This window comes from Mus pahari, chromosome 13 (genome assembly GCF_900095145.1).
Source record: "Mus pahari chromosome 13, PAHARI_EIJ_v1.1, whole genome shotgun sequence".
In the NCBI taxonomy this organism is placed as follows: domain Eukaryota; kingdom Metazoa; phylum Chordata; class Mammalia; order Rodentia; family Muridae; genus Mus; species Mus pahari.
In genome coordinates this window covers 36,272,654-36,287,365 of record NC_034602.1, presented here as the reverse complement: position 1 = coordinate 36,287,365, position 14,712 = coordinate 36,272,654, and the positions used below count along the sequence as shown (strand labels likewise).

At 41.8% G+C, this 14,712-nt stretch overlaps 1 protein-coding gene and 1 long non-coding RNA gene across 4 annotated transcripts in view; one reads left to right on the top strand and one right to left on the bottom strand.

Annotated features, from left to right (window-relative positions):
• The window catches only part of LOC110330662, a 40,943-nt gene extending 39,256 nt beyond the window's left edge, over positions 1 to 1,687 (top strand). Inside the window, exon 5 of the long non-coding RNA XR_002380963.1 lies at positions 1,072 to 1,687. This is a non-coding gene — a long non-coding RNA (uncharacterized LOC110330662). The remainder of the gene's footprint in view (positions 1 to 1,071) is intronic.
• C1qtnf7 (C1q and TNF related 7) overlaps positions 1 to 14,712 on the bottom strand; it is a 98,382-nt gene that overhangs the window by 56,444 nt on the left and 27,226 nt on the right. The gene's annotated exons all lie outside the window — the stretch shown is intronic.

The following is a 14,712-nucleotide window of genomic DNA, read 5'->3' as shown; positions in this document are numbered from 1 at the left end:
CAGTGCCTGGCAAACACAGAAGTGGATGCTCACAGTCAGCTATTGGATGGAACACAGGGCCCCCAATGGAGGAGCTAGAGAAAGTACCTAAGGAGTTGTAGGGGGCTGCAACCCTGTAGTTGCAACAAAAATATGAACTAACCAGTACCCCCTGAGCTTGAGTCTCTAGCTGCATATGTAGCAGAAGATGGCCTAATCAGCCATCATTGGGAAGAGAGGCCCCTTGGTTTTGTAAACTTTATATGACCCAGCTCAGGGGATGGACAGGGCCAAGTCGTCGGAGTGGGTGGTTAGAGGAGCAGGGGTGGGGGTGGGGTATAGGGAAATGTAAATAAAGAAAATAATAATAAATTAATTAAAAAAAAGAATGCCAACAAAAAAATAAAAAGAAAAAAAAATAAACGAACAAGAAAATGAGACTTGTGAGGCTGGAGCATGCCCATGCTCTGAGTGAGGAGCTTCCAGTGAGGCACTGAGTATCTCTGTGGTCCTCTAGTGATGGGCTTTGCGGACAGGTGGATGCAGGGGTTCATTCAGGCAGTGCAAGTCATATTTTCAGGAAAACTTTTCAGTAACAACTTGGGCCTCTGCATACAACAGGTGCACGTGTATGTACACTCATAGTATGAGTGGAGAAATCACAGGAGAGTATGAGAGGGGCATGCTATTAATTATGAGGGACAACTGGTATGCCCTGTACTCCAATAGATGGGAAGTACCAACGTAAGTTTGACTAAATCATGTTATGTTTTGTAGGCGGGAGTTATGTCAATGCTTCTTTATAGGCATATTATATCAGCACTTTTCATATCAACCAGGAGAGATGTGTGAGGCATGAAAAGTCAGTTCTTTGTTGTAGATAGGAAAGGAGACAGTAAGGTCAAATGGTAGCTCACCAGAGGCAGAGTTCATAAGAACACCTCATGACTTTAGACAGTTCCCTTGAATGTTTTCACCTTGCTCTCTTGCACAAATGAGTGTTTAGCTGATAGGCAGAATTTTGAGTATGTAAATCCTCTGGGCTCACTTTATTCATTTATTTATTGGTTTGTTTATTTGTTTCTCCTTTAGACTCCTCAATCATGACATGAGGTGATAAGCTTTCAGCATCCATCTTTGACTGGAACCATTCGAGTGACAAGAGAGATAATTACAATGGAGAGAAACCCAATCGAAAACCTGGCTTCATCATCTGGGATGCAGACAATGCACTGCAATAGCCCAGTGCCTCCGTGAAGGCTCTATTTCACATCCCAACAACACGGAACAAATTGCACAAACGCAAGGAATTAGATCCCTTGGTAACAAACATTGAAGTCACTTTTTAAAATGTCACCAAATGGCTCTGTTAACTCTGTTTTGTAACAAGTGAGAGGCAGATGGCACTTTGAAGTGTATGATGCATCTTGGAAGAGCAGAATTGCTCAGGCATTTTTGTCTGGTTTGCCAAGATGAAGCGACAATGCCCCAGATGAAAGGCGCTTGGCATGCTCTCACACAAGAGGCTGGGTACCATTGAGTATCACACTGTTCGCTGTAAGTTGGGTTTCCTGAGGCTTACAAACTTGCAGAATGAAAGGTGCAACACAACAGGTGTTGGGGGGAGAAGGTTCCTATCTTCTGACTGCCTACTATGCATTTCATGTAGTTGGTGACAATTATACAGCTTATTTAATTCTCTGCAATTGCTCTCCTTCCTTTTGACTTCTCACTTTATTTTACTGTTTTGAGACAGGGTCTCATACAGTCTGGGCTAGCCTCTGCTCCTTTTGTAGCTAAGGATGACCCTGACCTTAGGGAACTCGGGCTTGCTGAAATTACAGTGTGACCACACCACTCCTAGTTTGTGCAACTCAGGGAAGGGAACCCAGGGCCTCTTTTTTTCTGGGCCAGCAGTCAATCAGATAAGCTACAGACTCAGAGCTTTCATCTTACGTATGACAAAGTTGTGGTCCAGGAGCACCCTATACATATTGAGCTGGGAATCAGGCCTTGACATGACACCCCAGATCTTTCAAGTTTATCCATTCCAGGTCAAATTCTGACCCTGGCTGCCTTTATTGCTTATCCAAAAACTATTTTCATGCTTGGAAGAATTGTTAAATGTTAAAATAGACACGAAAAGTAAATATTGACATAATGTCTCATTTTTGTGTCAAATTCTGAATTTACTAATTTCAGAAGTAGGAATTTATAACATGCTTTTGATAGTTATTCAAAATGCATTTCAAAGCATATTTCACTTGCCTTCCCCCATATCAAAGACTGTAATGCAAAACCTGTAGACTTCAGAATTATTGTATAACTGGGGGGGTGGGGGTGGAGGTTACCTTTATTCCATACATTATTGGGTAGACAATTAGCACATTCATGTCTTGAAAGTTGGTTCCTATCCCAAATTAGAAGTCAGACAAAGAAATAACTTTTACTTTCCTGAATGGAATATGGACTCAACACTGGAGGTGCAGAGACTACAGTTGTCACTGTGAAAATGGAACCCATGTGGTGACCTTGATGGGACAAGAACTTCAAGGGGGATTGGTTTCCTGATGGCATCCTGAGCGGCTACATCACCCTTGGACCACCTACATTTGAACGCCTTGTTATGTCATAAGATAAACCCCCTAGTTGCTAAAGGAACCGGGTTTATGATACCCACAGGAGGTCCAATGCTAACTGACTCCCCCGTAATAGAATTTTAAGAGAATTCCAGTTTTCTAACATAGTGCTATATCCATGCCAGTTTGTATCAGGATTTGTGTCTCTAAAATATTGGAAACTTAACAAGAGAGTTTTAGGGATGGTACTTATTGTGTTGGGTACAGAGTAGGGCAGATGGGGGGGGGAGGGCTCTTTCTGGTTGTGGGAAGACAGTCCCCAGAGTCCTGAACCAAGAGACTATCATCCTTTCAGACAATGTGGGTCTGAGGGAGTATGAGTGAGCGAGCACTGGACTCCATGTGACCCATCATTTTGCTTTGCATGGATACAGATGTGACCTTTGGAGAGCAAGAAGGGATCCAGAGGGATCAGTTTTTCTACGTTTTTTACCTTGGGGAAGGACCACACTGAAGCCACAGCAGACATATATGATAACCAATGTGGTTTTAATAGACCTCCAAGGAAGATACTTCCTCAGTCTCTTCCCTCAGGGGACCATATAAGTGCTGAAAACCTTGCAGAACATTCTTGTTTTACTTAAATAGACATGTGAAAAAAAAAAAAAAGCACCCTCTGTTAGTACAAGGCGGAATGAGGAGTTAGTGGGCTGTAAAGGGTGGAAGTCTTAGGTTAAGTTGTTCACTTACTACCTTGCTAGCTGGTAAACGTTCTTATGATTTCATTCCAATAAGCTTCATAGAACAATAGCCGCATTCCATCCCCGAAAGTCACAGGAGAGAGCTAACACACAGGATACACTGCTGGGGATATTTGTAAAAACTGTGCTGCGTAGCAGTGCCAAGTCTGCTCTCACTCTACAGTGGCTCGCTGTCCATCTCACAGCAAAGATGCCCAAAGGCTCTCTGTATGCAGTCTCAGGCTCATGAACTACAGCGCCCTAGTCTCGTCCCCTTTCCTTATATTTGTCTGCCCTTAAATCTTAGCTTTGAAACATTTCTAAGACAAAAACGTGAAATATGGTTTGCAGTTTGGGAAAGACTGCAATTGTTGTAACGTGTAAGTCAAATTAGAAAACGAAAGCAACTCTTGAAAATCCTCCCCCCCCTTCATCATTCATCTGCTCTCATCGGGGCTGTGGGTCCAAAACTGAGATTTATATTCTCGGAACAAAAGCAAAAGGCAGCAGTGAGACAATTGTCTGCGTCCTTCCAGCTAAGCATATCCTGGCTGCAATTGTTTGGGTAATTGAAAGCCAATGACTCTTCTGGGGCATGTCCCCTGCCTGGGGACCTTCCCTTTGGGTAGGTGCTGTTTCAGACCTATGAGGAAATATCCCAGACCAGTTGTTTCTAAAAGCTGCACACACGACTCTCAGCCAGTAGAGTGAGATTGGCTGTCTGCCTGCAATGCTGATTGTTGGCTCAATTAATGTATGTATGCTTTCAGACTTGAAGCCACACAGGAAGTCACCAGGAAGCCACACAATTCACCCCATTCTGAAGTCTGCTCTGTCCTGGTTCTGTCTTCTCTAATGACTTAATCCCTAGAAATGGTGATGATTAAAACGTTTAAAAGAGAAGTGATTCTTTAATCTTCATTTAGAACCCCCTGAATGTAGCTCCGATGAGGGAGAACAGTATTTTTAAAAACCTGGGAAAAACCTCTCAGATTTATCACAGCTCTGTAGTTCCTGGGTGATAGATAAATCAGGTCTAAAATGTGTTTCACTGGGGCTGTAGAGATAGTTCAGTTAGTAAAGTAAGGAAAAAGGGAGGCCGCAAGTTCAGTCCCTGGGACCCATGGAGCCTCAGAGACTGGCATACTATTGGGGCTTGCTCACTAGCCATCCTAGGATGCTTGACAAGCTCTGAGTTAATGAAAGCCTATGTCTTAAAAAAAATGTTTTTTAAGAAGGACAAAGGCTGAGATTGTCTTTAGCACTTCAGGCATGCACACATGTGTACCCATACACACATGAATCTGCACATGATAATGAATTATTTTTAAAGGGTTTCAGTGTCATCTGCTTCATCCTGGATTTAGCTCTGTGTGTTTCCTTATGACCGAAGTCCTGTGCTATATGCCTCGTTATCAGCAGTGAGTCCCTAAGCACCTTAGCCAAGAAGTGCCCCTTTCCTGTCTGCCCATTCCTTCCTCCTGTCCACTAACTTACTTGGTTCTTCACTTAGTCTGTGAAGGGGCAATTTGGGTCTGTGGTTCTTTTGTTAGTAGTTTCCTCTAAGGCAGGGTTCACGAGAGCAGGCATCACCATCGCAGCATTAGGAAGTTTGAGAACCACTGTTGGAAAGTTATGTGAAAGACTCCAACCTTAGGAAGAGATAAAAGTCTAGAACGTTTGCAATAATGAAAGCAGAAAGTTTTCTTTCTAATCTGCATAGCCAGCTGCCCACGTGACCTTGGCTAGCCACCTCACTAGCTTTAGTTTTCTCATGCATAAATGAGGAGTGAAAAATCTGAAATATGGACTCTAACCCTTATTTCATATATGCTGCTGATATATTATAGAGAGGAAACCGAAGTGCAGGCGCATTATATAAACACACATCCACACAGAAGCCAGTCTGTTTATGTCCCCAGCCCTAGCTTCACATCCTGTATCCCTTGGCAGCCATCAACCTTCTCTATGGAGCAGGGGAGATGGACCAACACCACTCTAAGTGCTCAGTAATATTATCCCCTTAAATCTTCTCCTTCTACATTCTATTTTCAGTTCCCTCTGTCTTATGATGCAGCACAGCAAGCATGTCAAACAGCAAGCACACAGTGTGTTTTACTCCTACCTGTGAAATGACAGCTTGTTCTGTGTTATGACCACTCATGTGCTTGTTCTAACTGAGTTGACATTTGCTGTGTCTTTCAGTCAGGGCAGTAGACAGAGGACATCTATTTAGGTGAAGGTGAGGGGAAGAATGAGACCATGCTTGCTCATCATCACCCTCACTGGATGGCGGGTGTGAGCCCAAATTACGCAAAGAAAGACAGATTTTTATCAGCTAGTATTAAAAGTGCTTATTCTTGTAAACTTGGGGAATTTCCAGGGAGTCTGGAGCACACGCATTAAGCAAGGGTGTGGTACCTTACAAATTTAAATAAAAACCATGGTGGGAGATGGAATCTGGTAATGGGGCAGGCGGTGAGATCTTGGGGGACACATGTCTCATATAGTCATTGAACCATGATGAGGACCCTATAAAAGGACACTGGGCTCTTGAGGAAGCTGTATGGTTTTATGGTAGAAAAATCCATTGAAAACAAAATGATTCCTTTGAAGTTTGTTATTCTCTCTCCACAATTCCAAAGTCACAAACCACAATCCAGTTTAAAATACTGATTAAAAAAAAATGCATGCCGACACTGCACACCATTTATGAAAGCACACATTCTGTTCTCGGAGTTGCTATGAACAAGAATCCATTGTTTCTCCTACCGATGCTTATGCTCCTGTCCTGAGTTATCCCCCTCAGCCACGTGGAGTGGCACATTTGTTTAGTCATAAAATGGACAGTAAATAAATCAGCACTCTTAGCAAACTGTAAATCAGGCACAGGATCTATCCATTACAAAGTACGCTAGATGGAGCGGTGTTGGCTCAGATGTTGTCTTCCTCCTCTATTAGACTCTTAGAGCAAATCAAAGGAAGCACCTTCGCCCTGGGTTCAGCGGAGCAGCCTCACAGGCAATCCTATCTTTCAGGGAGGTGAGATGCCTTCTTTTCTTGTTCCCAAGGTTTCTGAGTGATGCTCCCTGTAAGTACCGATCTGTAAGAGGAGGAGTGGAAGTCTGGGGGGCTTTTCAAAACTAACCCAGGCAAAGCTGAGCCCCACTTTTACTTTCCCTTTTCAGTTTGGCACAAGTTAATTGACTAAGCCTGCGTCAGTAAACACCCCGAAGCATCAAAGAAACACACAGAGAGTGTAAGACAGAAGCCAAGAGTCTTCTCCAGGGTGGAAATAGCCTGAAGATGTCTGCATGGATGAGGAAGGAAGAGGGCTGTTTACTTTCCGAGTTTGCAAGAACATCCAACAGCTGGATGCTTGGAACTTTGCACAGATGTGGACTTTAGCTCAAAGCCCCTTTTCTCTGGCATCAAGAAGCACTCACTCCCCTCCTCTCCCCCCCCCCACACTTCTGCTTGGCTTCAGTGTATTTTCCTGATTTGCTTTTTAAAAGCCTACTCCTAGGCTTCAAAGGGTGGCAGATAGAGGCAGCCTGGAAGGCCAGGGTGTCCACTGGTGCAGGAGTCTCTGCGAGTGCCTGACTGTTTGAAGGGGCTTCATAAACAAAGAAAAAAAAAGAATAAAACAAATATCCTTCTTTATCTGCTGGTTTGTTCCCTAATTCATCTTTAGGAAAGAGTGCTGAGTTTTGATAATATCTAAAGTTCAGCTTGAGTGTCCCTCGCTTCATATGCAGGGAATCAAGCATCTCTGACAGAGCTTTTGAGAGCAGCTGCTATTATTTCCTAATTGCTGCCAGAGAGAATATTTGCGATGGCCGTCAATGTCATCACCTTCAACTGGCCGTGGGAAGGCTAGGGTTTGTAAAACTCCATGAGGAGCACATAGCTAGTAGAAGATCTGGAGCCAAGCGCCCCCCCCCAACCCCCACTCGGCTTTAGTACTATGTCCATAATGGGAGGTGGAAGCAGATGCCCAATTTTGATGGTGGAATTTGGCCTTTAGGAATTATGTTACCGGACAAGGCTCTTTCTGTCTCTGAGTTATTGGTTCTTAGAGCTATTAAATGGGATGGTAATATTAGTGGCCTTTGCTTGGGTATATAATGTGTTGATCCTTGAGAAAATGTTTCATCAAGGATACAAGCAATTGCACCATGGGATGGAATTTCATGGGCATGGCCTCATGCTCGTGCCTCCGTTCTCCTGTGCTTTCTCATGTTCTGTTCAGTGTTGCTGGAAGAAGGCACTGAGATACTTTTGTGTGAAAAAGGTTGAGTCTTGGTCATAGAATCAGACTCAATGTAGAGAAAGCATGCCAAGCCAGACAAAGAGGCATAGCCTGTCTAGACGTTCGTTCAGAGAGATTACTGGATGTGGAAAGAGAAAACTCAAGATGGAAACACTCACTGCCTAGAATATTTATCAGCAAAGGGTAGCTTAGGGAGTCACTTAAGTATTCCAAACCAGTTTCCTCACTGGAGATATGATTCCTCATTTTGCTGTGGTGACGACCTGAGGGGTGAGTAAATCTTGCGGTGGAGTCCATACTAATCAGGTTAGTGACCATATGAAAGTTACCCTTCTTCTATGTGACTATGTAACCTTTGACCTCTCTGGAGGATTCAGATGATATAAGCAAAGGCTAGGGCCTTACCAGATGCTAAATTGCCTTTTACTTTGATCTTGGACCTACCAAGTCTCAAGATCTGTGAGGAATACATTATGGCATTTTCCCAGAGCTTGACTACTGAATTAAGACAGTAATGTCTCCAGCATAAAATACAGAGATACTCTTGTTAGTGGGTGGGGAGCACTTCTGTTTCCTACTTTATTCACAGCACTGTTTCACAGTCCTGATGCCAGGACTCCTGTCCTGCCCGTCCTCTTCTAAGGAGTGTATCTTACCCTATCTCTCATCCACCTCTTGGTAATCGTCTCTCTATGATTGCCACTTTTTTTTTTCTTCAACTGAGTCCAAATTGTCTTTCCATTTTTGTTTATCCTTATAATAGGCACAGATGCCAAATAACAGGAGACCTGTTTTCCTCTTGAAAATATACACAGCTCAGACCTAACTCATATTTAATTATGCCATTGGCTCCTAACACCCTTTCATAAACTCATTTTTAAAATGTCATTTCAGTTAAGACACGTGCTTTGTCTTTTGCAAGAGCAATTTTCTAATTAAACCTTGTCTCCGATGTGCTGGACCTGCCACATGAATGTTGGCAGTATTTAACTCACTCTGTGAGTGAGGATGGAGAGAGGGAGAGCAGAGATAATTTTGAGGATGTCGACTTGTATTCCTCTCATTGAATCCTTGAAACAACCTTTTGAAACTGGTAGTGAGTCAAAAAGATAGTTAGGTGGCCACCAATAACCAATGGTGTCCTGTGACATCTGTCTGTCTGCCTGAAGGGAGAGATGAAGTCTTACTGAAGATCTCTCCATCTACTCTACTGACACATGAGGAGGGTCTGAAAGGAAGAAGGGAGGGCTGTGCGAGGGCTAGCTAACAGAGAAGATAAACAGTAGAAAGACACCACAGGGTTCACTGCAGCACTAAAACAAGCAAAAGTATACCTTTTTGACAGTCTGACGGATCCCTTTATTAAGTTCTCCGTGTACCCTGCTTTGCATAGGGTCACTAGTTTGGCTACCCAAGGATAGATCTTAGAGTGAAGACCAGACCTCTGGCCTCCTCTTTCAGCATTCTGGTCAACTTGAAGATTCTGGGGAGAGCAGGTTAGTCCAGGTTCTGCATGGGGAGAAGGGCTACCTGCTCAACATTGCCATAGGTTTTTTTTTTTTTTCTAGAAAAGGAGGAAGTAGGACTTTGAGGGAACAAGATGTGAAGGGGTGTCGGAACATAAAAGAAGGACTTTTACAGGGAAAGATGTTCTCAGCCCACATACTGTATATACGAAGAATTATATTGCACAATGTTGGCCTTAGAGAGCTATGGGACAGCTTTATTGGGTGGGCTTCGGGGAAAACGTATTATAGCAGTGAAAGTGTCACACGCGTGAAACATTTTAGTAATGTCTGATTTTTAGTGTCTAGATAACCAATGAGAAAGCACATATTGGACTGTTTAATGAACTGAAAAGATCCTTTAAAATATTTTTATTACAAATTCTTTTTGGATGAAGATAACCAGATTACTAGACTAAGGAATCATTCTTAGAAATGCAATTATTTATGTGATTCTTTAATTTGTAATCTGAAAGGTTTGATTAATTTTCTTTTGATCTCTCTTCAAAGCCTATATCATGAACTCTCAGGACATTAAATATCAGGGAATTGGAATATGTTACTCCTGCTCAGTTCCCCCTCTCTCTTCCTTTCCTCCTTCTGTTCTTCCCTCTCTACCTTTCTCCTTTCCTCCCTCTCCATTTCTTCTCTTCTTTGCCTTCTGCTTCTCCTCATTTTCTCCTCTTTTTCTTTCTCTTTCTCCTTTCTCTCCCTATTTTCCCTTTCCTTCTCTATTTCTCCAGGAATTGACAACCTTGAAGCAGAATCCCCAGTCTTTAGCCAGTAAGAGGCTCATAAGGATGTGGTAACAGAAGAGATGGAGGTGACATTTTTAGGCAGTCCCCAACCTAGAAAATTCAGTCATCTCATATGATCTTTGGGGAGCTTCAGGGTGGAGTTCTTTTTTTGGAACATGTTAGTGTGGGTAACCAGTTAACTCTGTGATTCTGGGTTTACAGCAAAACAATACCAGTTTTCTCCAGTTGTTGTTTCACAACCCCCTCAATTAAATGCTTTATTTAGAACCAGTTATACTCTCCTGGGAAGTTAGAAAAACAACAACTTTAAATAATAACAAATAAACTAGGCTAATTTCCCTATCAATGACATCTTCCATTAACTGCAAAACCAAAAAAAGGTTATGAGCATAAGGATTAACTGTGCTGTGGGCCTTATTGAGTTTGGAATAGATTCACTTGCATGTTGTGCCAGTCAGTAGAATTTAATACACGCATAGATTCTCTATTCTTTTTCAAGGCTTTGATTGCTTGTCTTAAATCCCTTCCTAGAGTGGTATTTATTTTTTCTGATTGAATGCTAATGAGCAGGATTAATGGTTTCTGGGCATATCTCACAGTTCAAGCCTTTTAGGCATTTTGTTACTTATATCCAAATGTGTTTGTTCATTTTCTCAAATAAAATATTCCTCATCAGTATTTTTCATCTCTATCCCTTTCTTTGTCATTGCATTATATATGAATGGCTAGAGTAGAGTTGAGCATTTGTTGGGCTTTAGCTGATCCATTCCTCAAGTCCTACGTGAAAGTCTGTAGATGGTTTGTCTTCTCTGAAGCTCATCCTGAACCTTTATAGTTGTGGCAAGGTTGAGAGGGAGAGTTTTAAAGAGGATGGTAATAAATAAAGAAGGGCTAGCCCACTTTTCGTGTTGGATTGTAACAGGTACCTTCTTTAGTCTGACTCTTCCTGTATCAACCTACTCATCCCCGTGTCTTCTGTGGATTGCAAGGCAGGCTAAATTTCCAACAAGATGTGGCTATCTTGCACTTTTCTGTAGATATTTCAATAAAAAGGAACTTACTTCTCTCATAAGTGACTTGGTTTTAGGTATTTTGTTATAGTGATGGGAAACTACGAAAGACAACTCTTAAGAAGAGGTGGCCAAAAAATGCAAAGCTATTGTTACCGTTCCCAGATATTTACGGTTGACAAGAGAGGAAGCAAAAGTAACAGGTCTAGTTGTTGGGTTAGAGAGGCAAAATTATCACTATGTTATAACATAAAAATTTATACATTCATATTTTAATGCAAGAACTGTTTGGGGGATCAAACCCAAGGTCTTACAGATGCATGCTATAATGGAGTCTAATCTAAGTAAATTTAAAAAGAAATAGTATATGTTTACAAAGAAATAAAAGAGATCTCACTGCCATTGGGCACAACCCTATTAGCTTGACAAAAACCTAGCTCTGCAAAACAGACACGCAATAGTACTTCTCATAATCAACAACTCAAAGAATGTTAAAAAATAACAAGCAGCATCTAAAGTCCAAAATGCTTCTGGTTTCTCTGAAGAGGGACTTTAAGATTTCCTTGTCTGCTTTTCTGTTTTGTTTTGTTTTGTTTCTATTTTTTCCACTGACCCTGAATCAGCTCAACTTGAATGCAGAGACTCACAAAATCTTCATGAACAGTTAATTTCCTTTCCCATTTTCCCCTCTGAGTCCCTGGCCACAGTGATCCTTTGTCCCTTTCTAATTGGGACACATTTCCTTTCAAAGTATCCACGTCTGCAGAAAGGAAACTATGACCCCAACATATTTAATTTTTCCCATTGTTTTCATCAATGCAGTATAACCACTTACAAGCATGTGTTTCAGAAGGTAACCTTGGATGCACACTCGTGATGTGGTTGGCTTTTTAAGGATAAAGAGACTCCTCCTTGAAGACCTTGGCAAATCTTCTCTATTGCAGCCAATGGACTTAAGCAGAGAATCATGGATGAGGCTGGAATGTGCTAGCCCAGTTCGTGGATTCTTCTGGAATCACTTTAATTAATCTCCACTATAGTACTTGTATAAAATTTAGGTCACTTTTATAAAATCTTAAGTGTATCAAAGGGCAGAAACAAGATGGAAAGCACATAATGTGACTAAGCCCTTCCTCAATGCCACCCAAGAACACTGCTTCCATTGTGAGCTACATTATATTTATTCTTAATTAAGGTTCAAAAAGTTTAGGGTCTAAAAATCAGCTTAGACCATCTAGGCTCTGCTAGGAATGTGCCTCAATGAGCTGCACTAGCTGATTCAGCTCAGCCTGCCTAATTAAACATGTGTACACTGAGTGAGAGTGAATGGGTTCTGGGTAAAGACAAAAATCATGAGAGTTGTTGAAACTACATTCTGAGGAGCATTAGAATTTGGAACTAATTTGAATAAAGCAATGTCATCCACTTTATTATCTTAAACATTTACTTTTGTGTGTGTGTGTGTGTGTGTGTGTGTGTATGTGTGTGTGTATGTGTGTACCATGAAGTATGTACACAGATTACATTAAAGGTTGATTCAGTTAGCTTTCTCCTTCTGCTACGTGGATTTGGGGGATTTGAACCCAGGTCCTCAGGCTTGGTGGCAAGTGCCTTTAGCTGCTGAGTCATCTCACTGGCCCCATATTATATTAAATTGGAAGGTTGTTTTCTCCATTGAGAGTTCTTTTATAGACTGTAAACTGTTTTCTCTCTAAAGTTAAGATTTTGATGGAAAAATTCAAAGCCAGGCTTAACTTCAAAGCATAGTTTGTGACCAAAAAGCATTTCCTGGTTTACTTTATAAATAACAACTCAAAAGAACAAAGGTCCCACATCTCAACACTTAACTATTAATAATTTGCTTTTTTGACAATAAGACCAAGACTCTCTTAAAAATCTGGTCTCAAGCCCTTCTACTCTGTCTCCCCATCCCAAACCATCCTCTCTTTCCTCATTCTTCATCTTCACATCTAACACTGTGAGCACACTGCCTCAGCAAGGCCAGCACATGCATTTCTTGTCTTAATCAACAATTAAGATCCCACTTATTTCTCAGCTTATTCGGGATTCTTGTGTTTACTGAGGTCTGGCTTATTCTACAAACAACGCATAAGAGCTACTTTGGAGAATCCAAACAAAATTCAGATCACATTACTTGATAGGTAAATATGTATAACAAAAAGAAAATGCAAGAAATGATTTGCCCAGGGCTGAGAAGTTTTCCAGAGCATGGACTTTCAGTGATTAAAAACCAGGGAACTTTTAGGCAAAGTTTGTTATTTGATTTTTGAGTCAAACAGTAAGTCTACTGTGTGTGCTGTTCCCTCTGAGCATTGTGCAGGATCTGCTGTAAGGTGAGCCCATGTTCGGGGGTGGGGGGCTGGGACCTGCCTGGTGTTGTCCTCACTGTATTGGATACCTGTCTCTGCCTGCATGGGTCCTCCTTTTCTGTGTGCCTTGTGCAGTGTCCTTTTCTCCAACAGCCATCCCCTAGCTGAGCAGGTCAGACCGGTTGAGCCATGGAGAACACACGTGACACGTCTGGCCACAAAGATCAATAGTATGCATGACTCAAGAGAGAGAGAGAGGGTCCTTGGAAACAGATGTCCTTTCAGTTATTGATCATCTAGATACACACATGCATGCACGCACGCACACATGCACACATGCACACACAAGGGATGCATCTCCTGCCATGCCTCAAGACTATCCAACTGCATGAGACAAGACACTCCCATTTTCTTAAGCCACTTTGAATCAGATACCTGTCGTGTGTAATCAAAAGAGTTGGAACTGATAGACAGACATGTAATTTTCCCTTGGACTCAATCCAGTGAGAGACATTGCAGGCTGAACCATGTGAAATCACTAACTTCCTTTAAGTATAGGATTTGCATCTTGCTCAATGGAAGTGTTGGCATTTCCATTTTATACGCAAAGAAAGAACTGGGGCAATAGGCCATGGGTCTACACTTACACATTTACCACATTGGAAGACCTGGGTACCAAACCCAGTTTCTAATTCTAGGCTCACAGTAAATTTCTAATACTTATAGTGCTGGAGAAAGAAAAGAAAAAGCAATCTCTTGCACTCCTCTAGTTAGCATTAGATTTTGACAGACATCCCATGTGCAGGCATTGATGATGCCAAACACCTGCTGTTTGCTTCCAAAGTCCTCGTTTCACTGGATGCTTCATAGAAAGAAGACAGATACATCAGTGTAAAGATAGAATGTGATATCCTGCTCCGTAGCGAATTTACATTTTGTAGCGAGAAAGCTTCAGGCAATGCTGTCAGGTTGCCAAACTCGCTTTGGTGTTCACTGACAATCAGGAGCGGCCTCACAAAGGAGAGATTCTTCGCCAGCCCCACTGACAGCACAGAGACACGTTAACTGTTCGCCATAACTCAAACCTAACATGTTTACAACACCCTGGGTCAGTGAGATAAGCATTCTGGGAATTTTCCTTTATCACATCCTCCCGTATGCTTGGCTACCGATACACCTGAAAGATGCTTGTCTGGAAAGTATTTTCCCCACACTATAAAAGTCAGAGTCTGGTTCTGGGAAATTTGTGGGTCATTTTTGTTTTCAGTTTATTTTTAAATGTAAGATTATTACAATTTAGGATGGTTTGTTGATTATAATTAAAAACCAGAAAAATAACATCTTTTATAGTACAGATTACTCTGTGTAATAAATGCCTTTGAAATAGGCTTGGTGGGATAGGCCTATAACTTCAGCCCTTCAAAAGACGGAGGCAGGAGGATTATTGTTCAAGGCCAACCTGGCCTACTTAGTGAGAGTGAAACTCTAAACAGTAAAAAGGGGGTCCTGGATATATAGCTCAATAGTAGACCTCTTGC